A 9894-nucleotide genomic window follows, 5' to 3' on the forward strand; every position below is an offset into this window, starting at 1 on the left:
TATTTTAGATATGAGGCCTTTGTCCAGTGTATGGCTGGCAAAGATCTTTTCACAATCTGTGGGCTTTCTGTTTATCTTGGAAGCTATGTCGTTTGCCCTGCAGAAGCTCTGCAGTTTGATACAGTCCCACTCTTCCGACCTTTCTTTGATTTGTTGTGTTTCTGGGCCTTTGTTGAGGAAGTTTCTTCCAATGCCAAGGAGTCCTAGAGTTTCTCCTATTTCTTCTTGTAGTGTTTTCAGGGTATATGATTTTATTTCTAGGTCTTTGATCCATATGGAATTGATTTTTGGTGCAAGGTGATAAATAGGGATCTAGTTTCAGTTTGTTATAGGTGTTGACCCAGTTTTGCCAGCACCATTTGTCGAAGAGGCTGTCTTTGTTCCAACCTATATTTTTAGCTCCTTTGTCAAAGATTAGGTAGCCATAGGTCTGTGGGTTAATTTCTGGGTCTTCAGTTCTGTTCCATTGGTCCTTGGGTCTTTTCTTGTGCCAGTACCAAGCTGTATTTATTACTATAGCTTTGTAATACAACTTAAAGTTTGGTATTGATATTCCTCCGGCACTGTTCTTTCTACTTAGAATTGTTTTCACTATTTGGGTTTCTTTTATTGTTCCATATGAATTTCTGAATTGCTTCCTCTATTTCATTGAAGAATGGGATATTGATGGGTATTGCATTGAATTTGTAGAGCTCGCTGTATTTCTTGTCAACTCTTTCTTATATCTGCACTGGACTATACCAGGATCAGCCCACTATGCTTAAGTATTTTATCCATTCCTTTGTTCAATCAATCAACCAGTCAATAAATCCTTAATATCTTTAATAATTAAACAAAATTTATGGAACATCTATTAGTGCCATTCCCCTTGATAAAGATCACAAATATAAAATAATGTAGTATATCCTTCCAATGATGTCCCTCATCATTAACCAAGATAAATATTCTATAGTGGAAAATGTATCCATTTCTAAACCTTCACCATTAGGAGTGATAAACACTTTCTTTCATATACTCTGGAAAGCCAGAGATCTGGGGAGCAGGGGGGGGGGTTCTCACGGCCTGAGCACTGACCCTGGTTTCATTTTCTCAAGGCTAGCACTCTATCTTTTGAGCCACAGGGCCACTTCTGGGTTTTTCTGTTTATATGGTGCTGAGGAATGGAACCAAGGGCTTCATGCATGCTAGGCATGCCTTATGAGATTTTAATTGTAATGAAAGTTTTTTTACATAGGCATCTTTTTCAATTCTATCCCTATTAGTCACAGAAATTGTTGAAGTGATATTGTTTCAATGATTTATCTACATTTCTTTTGGGTCAGTTATGGGGCTTGAACTCAGGGTCTGTCTGGGTGCTGTCCCTGAGTCTCTTTGTGTTCTAACACTTTGAGTCACTGCTCAGGCTGGCTTTAAACCACAATCCTCAGATCTCAGCCTTCTGAGTAGCTAGGACTACAGGTATGAGCCACCTGTGCCCAGTTATCTACATTTTTATACTATATGACACATGCCTAGACATGGGTCAACTGACTCAAGAAATTTTTGTAAAAAAATCCTGATACATTTTCCTAAAGTGTTTCCAAATGTGCACATAGCTGCTAGAAGTCGAAAGAAGGACCACCTCTTAACAATATCCCCAGTATTAAGTAACATAAAGCATTCAAAAATACAATTTAAGTGAGGCACCGGTGGATCATACCTAAAATCCTAGCTAGTAAGAGGCTGAAATTTGAGGATGGCAGTTCAAAGCCAGCCCAAGCAGGGAAGTCCATGAAACTCTTATCTCCAATTACCTACCAAAAAGTCAACAATGGAGCTTTGGTTCAAAGTGATAGAGCACTATCATTGAACCCTAAAGGTAGGTAGAGCAAGCAGGCCTTGTGTTTAAACTCTAGGGCAGACACAAAAGAAAAATGAACAAATGAAATTTAATACATGAAAAGGCATACTTTACTATGCCATAAAGTTGTCTTCATTTGATTAATGAGGTCTGACTTACTCATAGACTTATTGAGTGTCTTACATTTCTTTCTATGTCCAGAATTATTAGTGTCTTACACTGATTTGTTAAAATGCCTTTATGAAGTGCTAATTTTTACAAGAATGGGTCATCATTGGGCATTTTAGCATCACCATTTTAGATCATTTTTCTAGAAAATGAAGTTTTTATCCAACATTGATTAAAAGATTACCAGTTGTAGGTAATTGGCTGAGTGTAGCATGTCCTTTGTCTTGGCAGTTTCCACTAAAATGACAGCACCATAGGAAAGGGGAAATAGAATCAGAAAACTAAAACCCAGCAGGGAGCATCACTACAGGAGACATTTCAACAGGTTTGTGATCATCAAAACAGTAGATGGAGGTATAATGATAATTGAAACTGTTTGAAAGAGGTCATGATGCCAAAAAGCCTAGAGACTTCTAGAGAGAGCTCTGGTGTGGAGAGGGAGGGTGAGACAAACGACAAACGAGGACAAACGAGGATCAGCTTATTCATCAGAAAGCCAGACACAGAGAAACATAAGCTGCAGGGTTTTTTCCCTCATTGGTGACAGAGAGAATGTACCTATAAATCTGTAAATAAACACATCTGGCAGAATGCTACTGTTTACAAATGAATCAACTGAAATATAATTTGGAGAGCCCCAATAGTATAATCTTTCAGAAAGCCTAAGTCAAACCCAAGACAATAAACACCAGGAAGCCAGTCCATGCAAAAGAGAAAGGTGGGGTCAAGGGGAGAGGGATAGATGAATTGAGGGAGGAAGGGTGCAAGGAGAATACAGTCAAAAATTCCTGTGTATACCACAAAACAAAGTCAGGGAAAGGAGGTGACATTGTAGGGGGTGCATTGTATTGATAAACTGCTCTGTTATATGGTATTCCTTTATATGCTATTGGTCAGGTTAGTGACATTCAATTCCTTTTCCTTTGTATGGGACCAAGTATCCCAGTGATTTTCTTGGGGAAACTTTTCACATGCACAAGTACACGTACATGTAATTCTTCACATGTTATGGAATTCGCTAGAACTCCCAGAAAGAAAAATGTATAACAATCACTTTAGTGATCATTATTTTTTATTGCCCAATATCTAATGTTTATACTACAACTACTTAAAGATAATAAAAAGTTAAATTAAAAAAAAATCCCTTGAGAATCAAACTACAATTTCCCCCAAGACCAATGACAGTAAGAGACCACTGGGTGTCTATGACCAGGTAAACAAAAATAAACCTGTTTAAAAGAAGTCAATATATTCACTGAGGAAGCTAGGGCTGGCCATCTCTGGTGGGTGGAAGTGTAGAGATGAGGAGGCAGTGACTCCAGACAACATCAAACACACTTCACTAGCTGGGCATGGAAGGTCAACACCATAAAACCACCCCTACCTACTCATTCCACAGTCAGGTCTGTCTGAGAGACAAAGCCAGTTAAGAGTGGTTTGGTTTCTTTCACTTTATCCTGTTTCCATGGTGTGTTTATTTTTATTTTTTTAAAAGAAAGAACGAAAACAGCTCCATGTAAGAGCTCTATTAAATGTTATTCACCATTCCCATTCAGATGGAGAATGTCCACTGATCCTGCACATTCATTTCATAAATAAAGAACCTATAGACTTTTCCTCACTTTTTATCTTTGTATTTCACTGAGTTCTCCCACTAATTGCAAGAGTTTGCCAACTAGTTCTTTCCTATTTATAGATCTATAGCCTGCAAGTAAAATGTTTTACATGTGTATTTACTTCATACTTGCATACACAAATACCCCCATATATATATACATATATACATATATATATATATTCCTTCATGTATTATGAAACTTACTAGAACTCCCAGAAAAAAATGTTGTGTAACAGCAGCTTTAATGGTGGTTTTTTTTTATTGCCAAGTATCTAATGTTTATCAGTAAGCACTTCTTTCTCCAAAAATTGTTGGCTCTATGCTTTTTGTTATTGTGAGAGAATATTTTTCATAGCATCTTAAGAAAGTATCAATGCTTTTTTGCAGAAGATAACAGAAAAATGTATTATAGCACATACATATTTATATGCCTTTTCAATTATTTACAATACATTATTTTTTAGAAACTTCTTAGAACAATTTTTATAAAATAAAAATTTTTCCCATGTAAGATTCTAATACATATCTGCTGAATTTCACTTGGTCAAAGTTATGTTTCCTTTCCCAACACAATTAGAATCCTACCGTAAGGCAGGCAATGAGCAAGGCATTTGGCAAGGTTAACAAGGTATTTACACACCCGGTGTGAACCTCGTCCTGAAGTGGACAGGTCTGTATATCTAGATCTGTGCATTGGGAAGGACTTCTCAGAGCACAGTGGACATTTAAGCTTAGGTTTATGGCCTGCATAATCTGGTGCGTGGGCACTGCCACATTACAAAATTGGAAATATCAGAAAATACAATTTGTGAGATGATTAAAAAAAAAGATGCTCAAATGCTTTATGAGATATGCAACCTGGTGTAAATGGCATCAGATTGTTGTCAGAGGCCCATTGAAAACTGAGAAAACAAATTGAAAAATAAAATAAAAAGGGCTTGATCCTTTGGTCAACCTCCTATGTAGTGAGCAGAAGTCTCTCAGTTCAAAAACCAGTTCAAAAAGTAGAGATAGATAGATAGATAGATAGATAGATAGATAGATAGATAGATAGATAGATGATAGACAGACAGATCAAAGGAACTGAAGTCCCAAGAAGTTAACATAAATTGACAGGAAGCACATAGGTACTCTCATACTTGTGAGTGTTAGGTTCCATTGCACTTACCATTCAGGTCTGCAACATTGTGTGTAAAATGACTGCACAAAGTCTCCTCCAACTCCAGATGATTGGAGGCCCTGGACAATGGAAGCCTGGAGAATCAAATGGATGGAAGACAAATTAAAAATGTGCTGACTCGTCTTGTCAGACTAAAGCCTTATAACGCACAGCAATTCACAGCTAAGTTACCAAGTTGCATTTGTTTGGAATCTGAGCAGTGAACTTAGGTCCATGGCCCCTTGGAGAGAACTCAACAGCCCTTCCATTTCTTGGCCAGTGCTTCTATAGCTCAGTAACTTTGTGTAGCTGGTTGCCTCATAGAAAACTTACTCAACCCAAGCATACTTTCAAAGAGCGGCTGATGGTAACATTTAAAAACCTCAAAAGAACTGAAAATGAGTCTTAATTTATTGATGATAGAGATGTCTTTCAGCAAAAACCCTTAGTTGCTTCTTAGACCTAAGTAATTAACTCTTCGGCATTTACAAGAATTTCAAAGTCATATTTAGAATTCAGATTTCTAAGAGACCGATTAGCCATCATCTTTTGAAACTAGCTTGCAGAACTAAACAGACTGGCTGGTATCATAGAAAATGCATAGTACAGAAGAAAGAATAAACTGGGGCATCAGGCATGGGAATATTTGAACTCAGGCCACTGTCTGTGTAACTTGGGATGTGGGCCTGGACTTTGAAAATGTAGAGAGAGCTTCACTTCAGTGTGCTGGGAAATAAAAACTCTGTTACCATAGATTTCACCAGGATGAAACATTGTTTTAAAAGAGAATGACACATGTTAGGCACTCCATTAATGGTATCAATAGTAAGTAGAAGGCCTGGGAATATGGATTAGGAGGTAGAGTGCTTGCCTAGCATGCATGAAGCCCTGGGTTCCATTCCTCAGCGCCACGTGAACAGCAAAAGCCAGAAGTGATGCTGTGGCTCAAATTGTTGACTGCTTATCCTTGAGCAAAGGAGCTCAGGGATAATGCCCAGACCCTGAGTTTGAGTCATAGGACTGGCAAAAAAAGAAAAAATAGTAAGTAGACAGCATTGAATTTCAGAAGTGAAGACAACACAAGATGTTTTGGTTATGGGAACAGTCATTGGAAGTATGTAATGTGTTTTATAAGTGATTTCCAACCAAACCATGACTGTCCAAATGAACACTTTTGTATCTCCCAAAAGAATACCATAAAAATACAATAATGCTTTGTGATACGCGTGCCAAAACTCTGTATCCTGAATGTAATCATAATGAAATGTTAGACAAACACCAATCTGTTGGCTAGCTATTTTGTAGAATAACCAGCCAATATATATTTTACAAGTGACAAGGATAGGAAAGATAAAGAAAAACTGTGGGCCTGTCCCAGACTAAAGATGAGGAAGATGAGACAAATAAATGCAGTGTGTGATCCTGTATTGATCCTGGGAGACTGAAAGGGCATTGTAAGACAAATAGACTAAATGTTACTAAGAGATGTACGTGAGATAGTTCTGACCTGAGTTTCATAACTCCACTGTGATTGCACATAATGTTGACGTTTGGGATGTCTGTGCCCAGGGGCAATTATTACACTGTCTTTACAACTTTGGAAATAAAAATAGTATTTCAAAATAAAAACTTACATCAAAATAAATTTAAACCACCCAAGCATTAAAACATACTGAAAAGTTGGAGATGAGTAACATTGCATTTCTTTAAAATATGTTAAACTTATGGGTGATGTAGTAGGCACACTTTTAATCCCAGCACAAGGGAGATTGAGACAGTAGGTTTGCACATTTGAGACCAATCTAGGCTACGTGCTGGATTTCAGGACAATTTGAACTGCATAAGTGAGATCTTGTCTTAAAAACAGAAGCGAAGGCAGAGGAGGAGAGGAGAGAGAAGGGCAGAGGAGGGGAGGGCAGCTGAAAGGAGGATTCTAAAACTCAGACAAGCTTTTCAAATCAGTGTTGTTTTACCTCTGCATTTCAGCTGAAATTGCCCTGGACAATTTCTCACAATTTTAAATAATCAAATGACTAAAAGAGAGAGAAGTTATGAATCTCAAAATCAAAGTTGCATTTCCTGAGCATTGGATGAATGCAAATCCTAGGGCTACATGATACGAAACACAATGAAAAAGTAGTTTCCTTTCTCAGGCAGCTTACTTTCCCATAAATTTGATGACATTTCAGATAGCATGATAAAAGAAGTAGTTACACATTAGAGTGATCAAATACGAGAAAATAAACAAGAAGAAATAGCTGTCATTACCTGTCAATGTTATCATTTTGTGGGAGGGGTTCACAAGAAGGAGAAATTTCCTATGGCAATGCTAATGTTCTTCATCCCAGCCAGACTGCAGCTCCATCTACCTTTGGCCTACATCCACACCCTTGAGCCACAGAAGTAACACAAAAACCATGTACTTCAACACCACAGACAGCAGGACATCCAAAGTGCAAGCACACATTCAGATGTCCCTGCTATTTACCAGCTGTTTGCCTCCAAGGCCTACTGCATAACTTCATTGGTCCTGGATTCTTCATTTGAATAATAAACATAATTAAAATACATAGTTGCTAAATGGAACTAGTGTATTAATATGTGCAAAATGCCTAATAAATAATGTCACCTCCATTTTATTATATTGCATTTCTCTTTCTCTTACTCAGCAACAACATCCCTTTCACACAAACATGTACGTTATCTCCCATCAAGTTCTTCCACAATTTCTCAGCAGTGTGCCTCAGAGTAGTCTACTTTTATCTATCTCTGTTGCTAAAATGTCCATCATCATCTCTTGCACTTAGGACAATGATTTCATCCTAACCTGTGTTCTTGCCTTCATTACTACAAAACTACATAAAAAACCATTCACCATGAACAGCCTGGGCAGCTTCCTAACATAAACTAGTTGCCATGAATCCACTTCAACCAATGAGAAGCCACCAACTTCATTTAGAAGAATGGATTGCAATGGGCTACCATGGCCTAAAAACTTCTGTGGTCTAGGTAATGTTACATTTCGGAACTCGTAGTATCAGATAAATATATTTATCTGTATCTCTCTTTCTCTGTGTCTATTATCTATTATTCCATCAATCTATCTATACCTATGAACATTTATGCCTCCTCTATCACTATCTCTCTCTTCCAATTCAATCTCTTTCTTCCTAATTTTTGCACATTCATTGTGCATCACTTAGAAATGTCATCTTCACTGCCCTTAACTTAGTCTCTTCCCCATCTACTTCTTCAAAACATGACACACTTAAAAACTGTATTTGTTAAAAGGGCAAATAAAAGGGAGGAGCTTGTGAAGGATGTAGACTTCAAGTTAGATTGTGAAGGATTCTAACCTCTGTGATAGCCTGAGTAGATTGGAATTGCTACATTTTATAAGGAAATGAGACAAGATAAGCCCAGACCACATTTCCATACTATTACTTTGTCAAATTTATCAGGCTTTTCTACAAAGCAAGCTGAAATTTTAGCAGTGGTGTAGGAAAGAAAAGATCAAGGAACAGGCTTAATTAGAGCTCAGAAATTGATCCATGTGTAGGATAGATTCTTATAAAGCATTGTTTGAAAATCTAATGAGAATATATGCAAGAAGGTTTTCTGCATTTAGGTTATCTAAATCAGTATCCAAGATTTTTTGTAGTATTGGTCATGATCAGGAAATGGCGATCTGCTAGCCCAGGTGATTATAGTTTTTCATGATTCAATGTAGCCTGTCCTTCCAGAGCAGAGCAGAAAGATTGCAATTAAAGGTCCAGAGGATAGAGACCTGTTACCTACCCACAAAGAGAGAACCTGCAAGATCTGGCAAATGGCCGATGTCCCAGACAAGCAGACTGCAGGACTGAGAATGTCCTCAGACCCCACAAGTTAATGAAACATGAGTTATATGGACTCAATCAGGGTGGTGACTCCATAAATCCATGAGCTCAAGCCTACGTGTGGATTCAGTAGGTCAGTGAGCATGCACCAACCTAGAATAGAAAGTGGTTACTGATTGATGTTGTTTTAAGAATAAAGACAAGATCGTTGGTAGATCAGAGTCAGAAATTTGCATTTTTTTCTCTAGAAACCCACATTTTTAATGGTGACAAGTCACAAGGATGTTCAAAGAATCCCTTGCTAATCAACCAATCACATGAGGAACAACGAAAAATCTCTTTCATTCTGGAAAAAATAAACATGGCAGTAGTTAGGCTGCTCTCTGAAGTGGCTTTGAGTCAGTCTGTGGGTAGACAGGTTCTGAATCTAAGTTGACTTCTAGACTTGGCTCACCTGTGTATAGAAAAGGAGCTGCCAACATTACTTTTACCTGGTCAAGGACTCAATCTGAAATTACCAAGTAGTACCACATGTAGGGCTCAAGTCTAAGTCAAGATTCAATCCAAAATGGCTCTGAACTGAATCCATGACTCAAACTCAGTGAATTTGCCCACTTCAGGCAAAGGATACGAAGTGTGCTTCAAGTGGAAAGGATGTATTGGGTGAATGGCAGCTAAAGATAAAGAACAGATAGGATGTAGGTGTGATTTGTTATAGAGCACTTTTATTCATGAAGTAGAGAGACATAGATCTATTATGCCATTATTGGAAGATTGACAAACATACCAGTGCCTGGTTTACTCAGTAGAAATGCTTGCACACATGCGAGTAAATATACCTATCTCTTTAGCAGGCACGTTGGGACCAAATTAACTAGGGAAATAAATCATATCATAAATACTTCAAAATTCTCTCTCTTTTTTTTTTTTTTTTTTTTTTTTGGCCAGTCCTGGGCCTTGGACTCAGGGCCTGAGCACTGTCCCTGGCTTCTTCCCGCTCAAGGCTAGCACTCTGCCACTTGAGCCACAGCGCCGCTTCTGGCCGTTTTCTGTATATGTGGTGCTGGGGAATCGAACCTAGGGCCTCATGTATCCGAGGCAGGCACTCTTGCCACTAGGCTATATCCCCAGCCCTCTCTCTCTTTTTTTTAAAGAAAAGTGAGAGTTTGACTCTCTTGATTCCTAACTTTCTTCTCAAAATGAGAAAGGAACTATGCAGGAGGTCTTGCATTTCCATCCTTGCCTTCAATCTGCCTTGACTTAACTTCTA

This window comes from Perognathus longimembris, chromosome 17 (assembly GCF_023159225.1).
Source record: "Perognathus longimembris pacificus isolate PPM17 chromosome 17, ASM2315922v1, whole genome shotgun sequence".
In the NCBI taxonomy this organism is placed as follows: domain Eukaryota; kingdom Metazoa; phylum Chordata; class Mammalia; order Rodentia; family Heteromyidae; genus Perognathus; species Perognathus longimembris.